The sequence below is a fragment of the Notothenia coriiceps genome, unplaced genomic scaffold, assembly GCF_000735185.1.
Source record: "Notothenia coriiceps isolate Sejong01 unplaced genomic scaffold, NC01 NC01_scaffold00037246, whole genome shotgun sequence".
NCBI classification, from domain to species: domain Eukaryota; kingdom Metazoa; phylum Chordata; class Actinopteri; order Perciformes; family Nototheniidae; genus Notothenia; species Notothenia coriiceps.
Genome location: NW_011369947.1, coordinates 15,323,680 through 15,335,380, shown reverse-complemented (window position 1 = coordinate 15,335,380; position 11,701 = coordinate 15,323,680). Strand labels below are relative to the sequence as shown.

General features: G+C 37.4%; 1 protein-coding gene and 1 long non-coding RNA gene across 2 annotated transcripts in view; both read right to left on the bottom strand.

Moving 5' to 3' along the window:
* LOC104966470 (low-density lipoprotein receptor-related protein 1B-like) overlaps positions 1-11,701 on the bottom strand; it is a 1,038,955-nt gene that overhangs the window by 444,150 nt on the left and 583,104 nt on the right. The gene's annotated exons all lie outside the window — the stretch shown is intronic.
* Positions 9,427-10,647, bottom strand: LOC104965889 (uncharacterized). Its single transcript, XR_800598.1, has 3 exons — positions 10,309-10,647; positions 9,603-10,055; positions 9,427-9,570 (listed from the first exon to the last, which is right to left on the bottom strand). It is a non-coding gene; the product is annotated as an uncharacterized lncRNA (long non-coding RNA).

Genomic DNA, 11,701 nt, shown 5'->3' with positions numbered 1-11,701 from the left:
TTAACAATGGCTGGTACATGTGGAGCACAGCACTTCTGATTGGTGTGGATGACTGACACACAATAAAAAAAATAAAAAAAAGTTTTAAAAAATCGCAGGCTTTGCGATTTGATAATCGCATCATTTCAAATCGCGATTTCGATTTCAAATCGATTAATCGTTCAGCCCTACTATAAATCAATCAAATTATATTTAAATAGCCCAATATCACAAATTACACATTTGTCTCAGGGGGCTTCACAGTGTGTGTAGCATCCTTAGCGTTCTAAGACACTTGCATTGCACAAGGAAAAACTCTTAAAGAGAGCTATAGATGGCTGTCATGGTTTCGATTTGAAATTTCACATCATTTCACTGCCTGGAAGAATCATTGAGTACATATCACCTTTTAGCCTTGATCTGTCGCCATCTTTTCTCACTGTGACTGAATTGAAATGATACCGACAGACAAATAAAATGGTTTTATATAAATATCATATAGAAAATATTATATAAATAAATAACAACTATGTGAGGAGAATCACGTTGTGCCTTTTAGATCCAACATTCTGAGAGGATTTTTTTATTAAACCAACATGCATCAACTAATAATGACAAATTATCATTATTAACAGGGACCCTTTATGCATATATTTGTAGTGATCTTTTCACTAGAGCAGGCCTGTGTATGTTTGCGTTATGTGGCCACAGGCACTAAGAAAAATAATTAAATATGTATTCATTCATCAGAAGGACTTATAGTTAATTGGTTTAGGGTAAAAAACAAGTAGTGAGGTGAAGAAGAAGAGCTGTGTGGAGAAGACCACAGTGCCAAGTTGAAGTTTATTTTGTTGGTAATATAGATATTAATTTTTCAGTTGTAAAGTGATTTTGCAATTTAAAAAATAGAAACAAGACAAGCACAACCGCAGCCGTGTGCTCCGCGCACTATGGATGCACGTCAAGATCACAATGTCACTTTTTTACATTTCCTTTAAATCATCCTTTAACAATGGTACATTGGGCACATGTTGATCACATACAAACAATAAAATGAAAAACTATTCAAATACGAAATTTGCAGTTTGTTATGGTAAATAAAAAACCTCTTCTAACCTTGGTTTTAAGCACACCGGCTGGAGGAATAAACGGAAAGCTCCTTTGTGAAGTTTACTTGAAATCCTGCCAAGAAACAATTGTTGGATAGTGATGTTCTGACAGGCTAAAGCTATTCATCTACAGTCAGTCAACATTGAAGTTTAGCAAAGCAAAAACTTATCCACATAAAATGTTTTGTTAAAACTTGTATTCCCGGGTGATTTTCCTTGACCCAAGGATTGAATGGCTTTTTAGCAAAAAAGCAATTTCCTCTAAATGGGTACCACACATTTTGATATCGGAAAACATACGCAGTTAGAATTAAAAAAAGAAATGTGCATGGTAGAGGGTCATTGAAGCTTGTGGTATGGGAGGGAACCAAAGACAATTACATTTTATATGCATGGAATAAAGCTTTAAAAATACAGTACAAGAAACAAAAATACACATTTCAATGGAGCTGATTGTGTGTTAAGTGTTCTGCCATTTATAATTTGCAAATATTCTATAGAAAAGTGTTCAACAGATAAAGATAGAAAGTGATAAGTTAGAAATAGCAAAAGAGAAGGCCTGCTATTGTTTTCAAATTAGACTACATTAAACGTGTTAAAATGGCTGGAAAATAAGTTACAGCAGTAAACTCTGCTATAGAATAGGAATTAGTTTGTCAGATTCTTTGTTCGAAAAAGATCACTGACAATAATAACGGAGAATACATAGTCCACATCGTCATTAAAAGCTATTGATTCATACCAGCGGCTGTGAACAGCTTCAAATGAACATTACCACAGTAATTGATCAGTCAACCTACAGTTCGCTGCATAGTGAGCTTCAGTACAATCGAATACAACTGAGAGATGTTTAGGGAAGTACCTTTATTCATAGCGCCTTCATGCCATTACTATCTCTCATGAGTGTTTGTGTGTTAACATGCATTGAGCTAGTTCTAATGAGTTTGGAAGGTGTTTTGGTACTACCCTACACAATAAAGTCTTTAATATATTAATTATAGATTAGAGCCATTTGATTTGCTCATTTCAAAATCAATTTGCATGTTTTTAGACACATTTAAGAGAAATCTAATCTAACATTCAGATTATGCTTTTGAAAAACATAATGATACATATTGTTTTACCTATTTTTTTATGTACAACTTGAGTTAAAGTGATCTGTTAATATCAGATATCAGTCTGATCAAATGTTAATAATTCATCAACTTTTTCCAAATAAAATGCTAAGCATTGCTTTGTTCCTGCCGCTCAACTCTGAGAATGCTTTTCTTTTTCCCGCTACTACTGCAAACTGAATATCAAACAAACTGATAAAATGTTGATGACCAACAACTAAGCAAAACAAATAAAATGATAACCACTTCTGAAAATATCCAGGCATACATAATAATATCATATCTGTGACATCAGCAGCTCTGTTGGATCGTTCTGGGTACCAGCACCCACGAGCGTGCACATCCTTATCCCAAATAATTTGATATGTTGGCACCAAATGGACACCCAGAAGAAGGTGTAAAATGGGACCTTGGCTTCAGATAGAAATAGCCCTCAAAGTAAGCTGTCTGCATTGGAAAAATAAACAAGTCCCCTGAAGGCACCACACTGCCAGCCGGCTCCGAGCAGAAGACAGCGCACAGTGATGTATTTCTGCAGGGGATGTCAGTATTTTCTGAGTGTACTCCATGTCAATTTATGTTTGCATGGCATGCGTTATCAAAGTTATGAGAAAGAGAGACCCAGAGACAGAAAGAGATTAGGGGAGCAAGGAGGGGTTCTAGAGAGCGTGATTAGTGTATTAAGCATGCATCAGAGCCCCTCCGAGCTGTCTCAGCAGTGGCAGGGCATCGAGATGAATAGCTTTAATATCCCTGTATTGCGATAACGGAGCAACAGTTGTTTCCCATTGATGGCTTAGGGGTCCGACAGACGAAGGCACCGACCTTTGGAAAGCAGTATGACAACCCCCTGTCCTTTCTACCCCGAAGGCCTGTGATCCGTTGAGACCCTGGGGACAAAGAAGCAGCAGCACCAGTGGGAGCAGCCCCTGTAAGATGGGGGAACAAAAGCTGGCTAATGCACTGCTTTCTCTTTTCATATCCTGGTGGGGGTAATACGACCTTTTGCCTCTGGTTTCGACGTGGTGAAAGCAGCACCCGGAAAGACGTTGACCTCTAGATCCTTGTCCTCAACATCAACCCCCCCCCCTCATGGACACATGCACTTTAGACACCTACGTTGTTGTCCTCCCTAAAATATATATACAAAGAATCAGTTAATAGTCAAACAAGGTGGAGGGAGAAGGGGGAATTACCGACGGGTATGATAAATGTTTGAATGGCCTCCTATTTTAAATGTTTTACTCATTTGTTGTCAACATACCTAATTCAGCAGAGAAAATGCTGACACTTATCAGTTTGACGATATGCTTTATGAAAACAGACTATTACTCTTCAAAGCGCCATGATGAGGCCCATCAAGATGTTTCCTTTGAGCACAAAGAATCGAAAATGTGTAAAGGAAATGGAATGCATTGATTTCACACGCTGACGCTTGTTCTTTAATTCTCTCCGTCAAGCCTTTGTATGTCGACATAATCAACCTGAATAAGAACCGCAAGCTCTCTGATTTTAAAAATAAACCTCGTCTTTGAAGCCCAATTTACATCGCTGCTGGGTAACTGCCATGTTGCTCAAACCATCAAATGATTAACGGGCAAACTAACAGAGAAAGACCCAATACATTAAAAATAGATACTTTTGAAGTAAGCAAAAAATAACATTTAACACAATGTCACAAGCAGTTTTCTTTTTATCCTTAAAATAAGTCAAATTCATCCTAATTAGCTTAAGTGAAGCATTTATAATGATGTGCAACTGTGTTGTTTTAATAGTTGATAATTACAATTAAAATGTCTTTCAATATAGTAAAGAGATATCTCTTATATGTATTGTCCACGGATAACAGAGGCATCTTGAGGAATCCAATAACTTTTTCTACTTCTGGCTTCAGATATTGACACTGAAAAAAGACCACCAAGTAATCTCAGTCATCTTCAACTTGCTATATACCCTCTATCTTTTCCCCTTATTCCTTCACAAAAGACAGATTTGAGTTGTTCAAGTGATAGCTTGAGTGATGGCCATCTTGGGAAATGAAATATTTGCCGAAACTCTTTGCCCTTGAAAGTTAATTCACAAGAACACAGGAGGTATGGAGGGAACTGTGAAGGAGAACAGTAATGAGTTTTCTATCCAACTTTCTCAACCTTTCTCTTGTTTCTTTCACTTTGCAGGATAGTACATTTTTACATTCAGAATGCATACTCTTTTTATGAAACAGCGACATTAAAAAACATGTTTATAACAGTACAAAGCATCGAGTTTAGTGAAATTCATACACCTGCATCATCACAAATAAACAAAAGATTCTGTTATTTTTAAGCTATAGAGAGGTGCATCTCTACTAACGACCAAATGCTCATTTGATAAAACATGGTCTCAAGGGAATTCAAAACCTCAAGAAATAATGATTACTTTCTTAGTTGTTTTCATGCATTGGCATTATTGGTGACTATATGGTATTGACATGAAATTATATTTCAAAGATGATGAAGATTTGCACTTGAATATCCCACATAAATTTGTGGATATGTTGAGCTTTAATACAAACTCCTCAACCAAGAAAAGGGGCGGCATTTTTTATTGTAGACACATACAGTAATTTGAGACAGAGGTGTCACAATGTGCAGACAGGTTTTTTTTTTGGAGCAGCTACTAACTGCTTTTCAATGGAAGGGAAAAAGCTGATTTGACTAGTCATCATTGACAGCATACAAAGTGGCACTGTATCACCTCAATAGCAACCAAATTGTGTGGCGGAAAATCAACATTATCATCACAGGGGAGTAAAAGTAACGTCAAGGCTTGTGGGAGTTGAGGACAGCTCCCAAATAAACTGTCATCACATAATCTATATTTCCATTACATATATAGTAATATCATATTATTTTGCAGCCATCCAACAAAAGGCTGTGGTCCAATCAACAGAGAAAAGCCAGCACATTTTCCAAGCGCTCCCAGCTTGAATATGCGATAGAACTGCCAACAGCACCCCCAATAAGTACAGCTTTTTTTAAAGCATTCTTCCAAGAAAACAAAGTTGTAGACCTCCGTGACACAGGTACAACTGGTAACTGATGCCTACATTAACCCTGTACACTGATGTTAACATGCATGTCTGTATAAAGGTGCAGCTGTGCGTCAGCTGCATGCAAACCATGAGCACACAGAAAGTGGAGTGCATGGTAATGCCTATAAGAGTTGTATCAGCGCACTGTAAAAAGGGTTAGGGTTACCCACTAATTTTACCTAATGCATTTGGCACTTATGTATAAATGTATTAATTGCATGCACTTGGCAATAAATCGGTTTTTGTTCTGAGATAAATTGAGTGGTTTTAGTCTACAGGAAAGAAAACGGTCGTGTGGTGGAAGTCTGCCATTTACTTTGAAAGAAAACATTGCAAAACTTGGAAAAGGCTTCTGTTCACTATCTGCAGTTCTGCTAAGGCTTATGCTTGATGTTGACGAGCAAAGATACAGTATGTACAAAACTGGCAAAAAAAAAGCATTGTTCCCTCTGCGCCCACATTGTTTTTGAACAGACTTTATTGGCACTGTTTACCAGATTCAGTGACCTGACAAGACATTGCAAGCCAATCTACATTTCTCAGCAGCAGAGAACAGAGAATGTCACCTTCAAAAAGTACTTGTGTTTTACTGTTTCATACATTACACAGGCTGATATATCAACCATTTATCAACTAAAAAAGTAATTATTGGCCTTCACACTTCAAAATTCCAAACAACTCTTTGTTGATGGTATGAAGGGAAAACGTAAATAACATTTTATGTTGTTGGACCTCAATGATGTTTCACTTCAGACCCATTTTCCTTCTTCCAGACAGCCAATTGTAGACCACAGACATGAGTAATTGGCCCAATGTGTCAGTGGAACATCTAAACCACCTCTTTGTTTACACTTCTCTGCTGTCTTTTCAGCTCCTGCAATGCAACAGCAGTGTGGTGTTCTCGGCAGTAATTGCAAGTATTGAGAGGGCCGGGTTCTCCGTGAGGCTCCTACTGTAGGTGGCTCAGAGGTGACTGCAGTCCCTGCAGTTTGAAGTGCTGTCTGCTTGAAAGGGAGGTTGACCTTGACAAGACAGAAACCTCTCTTTGCCTTGTGGGAAGCAACAGGAAGGGCAAAGGCCGCCTTTGTCTGCCCACATCGCATTACTTAGACCTCGTGGCAAATTGTCACTATGGAACACACCTCGGCCATAAAAGATATGTTGCAGGGACAGGGACAGAGGCAGAAGCGACCTCTCCAAGGGCAGACAGTCATTGCCAAATGTTCGTTTTCAGTTGATTCCAATGGTATCATAATTGATGGTCTCAAGGCCAAACAATCTCTGCTGATGGGTCTTCCTTTTTTTCTCCACAATAAATAAAAGGTGTGAATAAAAGGCCTAAAGCAGTGCCCTGGCTTTTGTTGTAAATTCCTTTAGGCGACGTCAAAAGTAGTATCTTTAAAATTGTGTATTTGTTATATGTATTTATAAAAATAACTATTTATCATTATACTCCAAATAATAAAATGAGTCAACAACTTCCATCCATCCATCTTCCCCCGCTTATCCGTGGTCGGGTCGCGGAGGTAGCAGTTCCAGCAACTTTAAACACATATTATAGATTCTTCTAAAATATCATAATCAGATCATAATCCCTTATATAATGAACAGGCCAATGTATTCCATTTCATTTAGTTATGCTTAGATGAAAATGCCATGTAAACATCACGTTCACACCTTTACTTGCAGATAATTGTTGAAGTTCTTAATACTGTATATTAGATTTGAAACTTGTGGTCAGGTGCTGCCATCACTCTTTCAAGTGATATTATGCATTGTAACACTGCCAGAATTTTGCAAGTTACAATTTGCTTCCCATAAGTGTGACTGTTAATTTGTGGTTCAATTGAAATGCACTATTGCCTGTGTGCCACAAGAACGGCTAGATTAGATCTGAGATGTGAATGTGAACTTCTTTAAAGACGATTTCAAAGAATAAATTACACAATAGATTCATATATCGAGTGTGCTCTAACTGTTTTTGTAGTGTACAGTATTGTGCAGGCACGTGACACAATTAGAGAAATATGCAGATCTGAGAACTCCTGGGGCTCTCCTGATCACTCTGTGCCAAATCGCATCTCTCTTCGCTGTAAAGTTTGCTCAAACTAATTAAGTTCTTAGGGAGGGTAATTTGCACTCCCTCTCCATAATAAAAGACTAGCGTAAGCATATTTTCAATATCCCTGAATCCCTTCTACTGCAATGTAATTCTCTCGAGCGAGGTCGGACCTCCCAACTCATTTGCTTTGGACCAGATTAACAGTAATCTCAATGCATAGCCACACCTCATTACAAAGTCATTACCTGTCCACTGTTTATTTTGTCATGAAGGGCCTAACTGGTGTAACCCCTTAAGTAAGACCCTGCATTTTCTATGTACTGTAGTATAGGCCTAATAACTGTGACAAAATACTTAGCTATCAACACTAATGAGGGTGCAATCATTCTATTGATCGTAAAATGTCAGATGAATTTGCTAAAATCATTAGCCATAAGCAAAACCAAAGTACTGACTGGTATGGTATGTTTTCCTCCCGTTTAGTAATACTAAACAGCATTTTGTCAGGACAATATTATGAAACTCGCTGTCAGCAACTTATTTCTCAAAAAACTGTTTCTTCTTTGTTGCTTTTCTTATTTGTCTCAAGCATACATAAACTGACACAACTCAGCTGTCCCTCACTGTGTTGCACCAAGTCATGTATAAACATATCAAAATATGTACACAACAAACTGACTTCAGTCCAGTGCGCTGCTGACAACTTGCTTCTAGTAGGATAACAGACAACAGCTGTAGACTCAGTTCGGGACACGTCTTTAAAAAGTTATTTCAATTTCACAGAAAGTGAGGGAAAAAAGTAGCGATCATTTTATAAATTATGTGAGTCTGACACTGGACGTGCAAGGCAACCCTCAGTTGGTTTACTCAAGGCCAGGATAGTTACCAACCTATCTGTTTATCGGTCATTTGATATTCATTTTGGCTAACACAAAACTTTCTACAGGAAAACTGTTATCAAGAGGGAGAATAAAGATGTTTTTGCAGAACATTGCACACACTTGTCAAGATTGGATAATTAAACTTGGCAAACTGAACAAACTCAAGGAGGAGAATGGCTGCAGGTGCTCCGCAGATGTATTATAAGATGTCCTTAAATAACTCACTCAGTTTCTTTAAATTATTAGAGTTATCACTTTCATTTCATTTATCCTTGCCCCCACACCACTATCTTTCTCACAGAATTGTGGTGTTCGTTTTAGCAGTCTCAGTATGACCAATGCATCAAATTGTTATATAAGCTTCTCAAACTTCTTCTGCAGAACAATCCTCTTTTCTACTTTATGGAACATTGGCACCACCCCACACTGGTCAAGAGAACTCACAGTAAGGAGTTTCGTGCATTAGACAACATGGGCCTTTGATAAAGTAAGTACCAACTTTTTTACTTGCATAGAGCAGATCCAATATAGGAAAGACTGCAATGATTTAAGAGCTGAAAGACTCAATTAATCCATTACAATTGGTAAGCTGACACAAATAAAGAAAAATGACAGGTTTCACTTCAATGATTTTCTCTATCGTCTTTCTAATGTGATAGTCAACTGAATATGTTAAGGTTTTGGGCTGTTGTTCAAACATAAAACTTTTTGAGATTTAAGAATATTATCGTTTCTCTATTTCATGGATTAAACTATTTATTTAATAGTTAAGAGAATATTCAGCTCATTAAACATAAATATCCCTTTTTACACAGCACTTTGCCCGGGGCTATGGGAGCTGTTGGCCTGGGGCTGAGGAAGATTCCATTCTGGCAAAAAACCCTACAGTGGGCCAACCCTGACTTTAGTTCAGTGTTTGCTGGCACTGCTGCGGTAAGGGGTCATCTTTGAATATGTGGGGTTATCCCCTGAACATGGATTATTCACAGGTTTAATAGTTGCCTTTGTGAAACAGGTGTAAAGTAAAACAGAAAAGGCCCACATATTTTGGGCTGGTAGGAGTGCTGTGTAAATGATATAGCCCTGGGCTTAGGTTAATGTGAGGATTATAATGATTATTTTCATTATAAATTATTCTTATTTTCTTAATTAATCACTTGTCAGAAAATGTTTAAAAATGTCTTTTAAATGTGTTTTGCAGTCCAAAAACCAAATATTCTGTTTAATATGATATAAAACAGAGAAACAGGAAATTATTTGACAGAATTTACAATGTGTTTACTAATCATTGCAGCTCTAGTATCAATGCCAATATACACTTCTGAATACCACATAGAACACAGAATCATGCCTAAATGTCCAAAATGAAAATAAAGAGCATGCACACCTAACTTGTCTCAAGTTGCATAATAACAGTTTGATATGATAACCCTTCTCAATAACTGCAGCTACCCTTCAGCACTCTACTTATAGCCAGAGAACAGTAACACCAACCACAACATCAGGCTGATCATGTGACAAGACAAACTGAACTCATGAAAACAATGTCATAAAGAGATGAATCTATAGCAGAAATGATGTTCAATAACCATCCACAAGCAGGTCAACCAAGCCAAATAAAAAAACAGCCACGATAAACATCCACTACACAAGCTTAGGATAATGCACAATAAACAAAACATCACACTGCATAGAGATAATGGAGCAAGGTCTTACTTTAGAGGAGTTTCTTCATTGACTTTGAGAGTGCAAACTGATCCATAAAATGCTCAAACTCCATCGATCACATTGGGTTGCAATCCAAAGCAGGCAATGACAGGATCAAGTCAGTCAGCTCTGGAACAATGACAGAAATGTAAAGTCAAACATTGTAAATGCAAACTTCCTGATGCAAATTAACTAAATGATGTGTCACAAAACTACAGGTCACAGGTAAATGAATATGTTTTCTATCAGGTTAGTGTCATACAGTTATTTTCGTTGGGTTGCAGGGGTTGATGAACAGCTCCAAACCAGCTTTTCTTAATTGAATAAACTGTGCAATCTACTTGCTGATTTCCTGGCTCGAACAAATTAGTTGACCAATTACCACTTTCAATGTAGCTCCCCTCCAAACTCCCACCGTCTCTGTGTGCATGGAGTAGTCAGATTCCAAGTCTTGCCAAGCCAACATTTCTTCCGCCGCCGATGACAGCCCTGATGCTGTACATTCATTTAACAGCTTTGGCAACTTTTAACCAAATGCATCTATACAAATATTTTACCAAAAGCCGATTCAGAACCTTTTTTTTGTCCACAATAGTAAAATGTTAAGTGATGCAACAATATCATCTAGAACTGTCACATATAATTACTTTCCTGCTAAAGTTAAAGCCAATGTATATCAGTGTGATAAATCCGTGAGTTTACAAAATGATAGCTTATTCCAACAGGTGAATTTGATTAACGTCAATATGTGCTTCTTCATCGAATTTCTTATCAACATTGCGCTCACTGCTGCCTTAATGTATGGCTGCCCCTTGTGGCCGGAAGGTATATTGCAGTAAATAATGGCTACGAATGTGGTACACCATGCTCACAAACAGTGGTGAAATTAACTACAATGAATAGGTAGGCCTACTGTACTCAAGTAGAACTATTTAACATACTTTATACGTTTTTCCCTTATTTGTTAGATTATACTTCTACTTCACTACATTTTATAAGGGAACATTATTTGCAAACACTTTTTACATCGTACACAAGTACATTTTTAAGAATATAAGAAACACCTCTCGATATAATTCAATCCATTACTACAAATTTCACCAACCTCGATAGTGTCATACCAAAACCTTTTATATATATAATATTTTCACATGTTTTTAATTATAGTTATACAAGGTTATTCACCACTGTACCTAATACACCTTAATTCACCTCATAATTCCAATAAGGATTGTATTGTTTCCCAATCACTAAATACAGCTCTCAAGACTTTTAAAGTGTCCCATTGGATAACACCCAGGAGATCTGTGAAAGTTGACTTAAGGTTCACAGTTGGTTTGCACAAGGTTAACAATCTGAATTCCATTTGGATGAAATTACTTGAGTTGCCTGGTTTCAGTTTATGGTTATTACGCTCAATTCCTTAGGTCCTTACAACCCTAGATCAATGTGTAATTACCCATAGTGGCACTACAACACTGATGCACCATGGAGACCAGAATATCTCATTTAGCAAAACACAGCTGTTGCTCACTTGAGTTTGGTGCATCACATGTTTTTGCAAACGATAAATTATTTTGAATTTGGCTTCTGCATTGTTTTGTTACATATAAACGTCTCATTTCCCTTGCTCGTGTCTTTTCAATATAACACCACTGACTGTGAAATACTTCAAAAGGCTGAAGTTTCAAGATCTCCTTTGAAAATAAGACTATGATGGTCCTTACCTAAGAAAGAGGTTTGCCTCATGGGGAAAGCTTTTTTAAAGTTGTTCA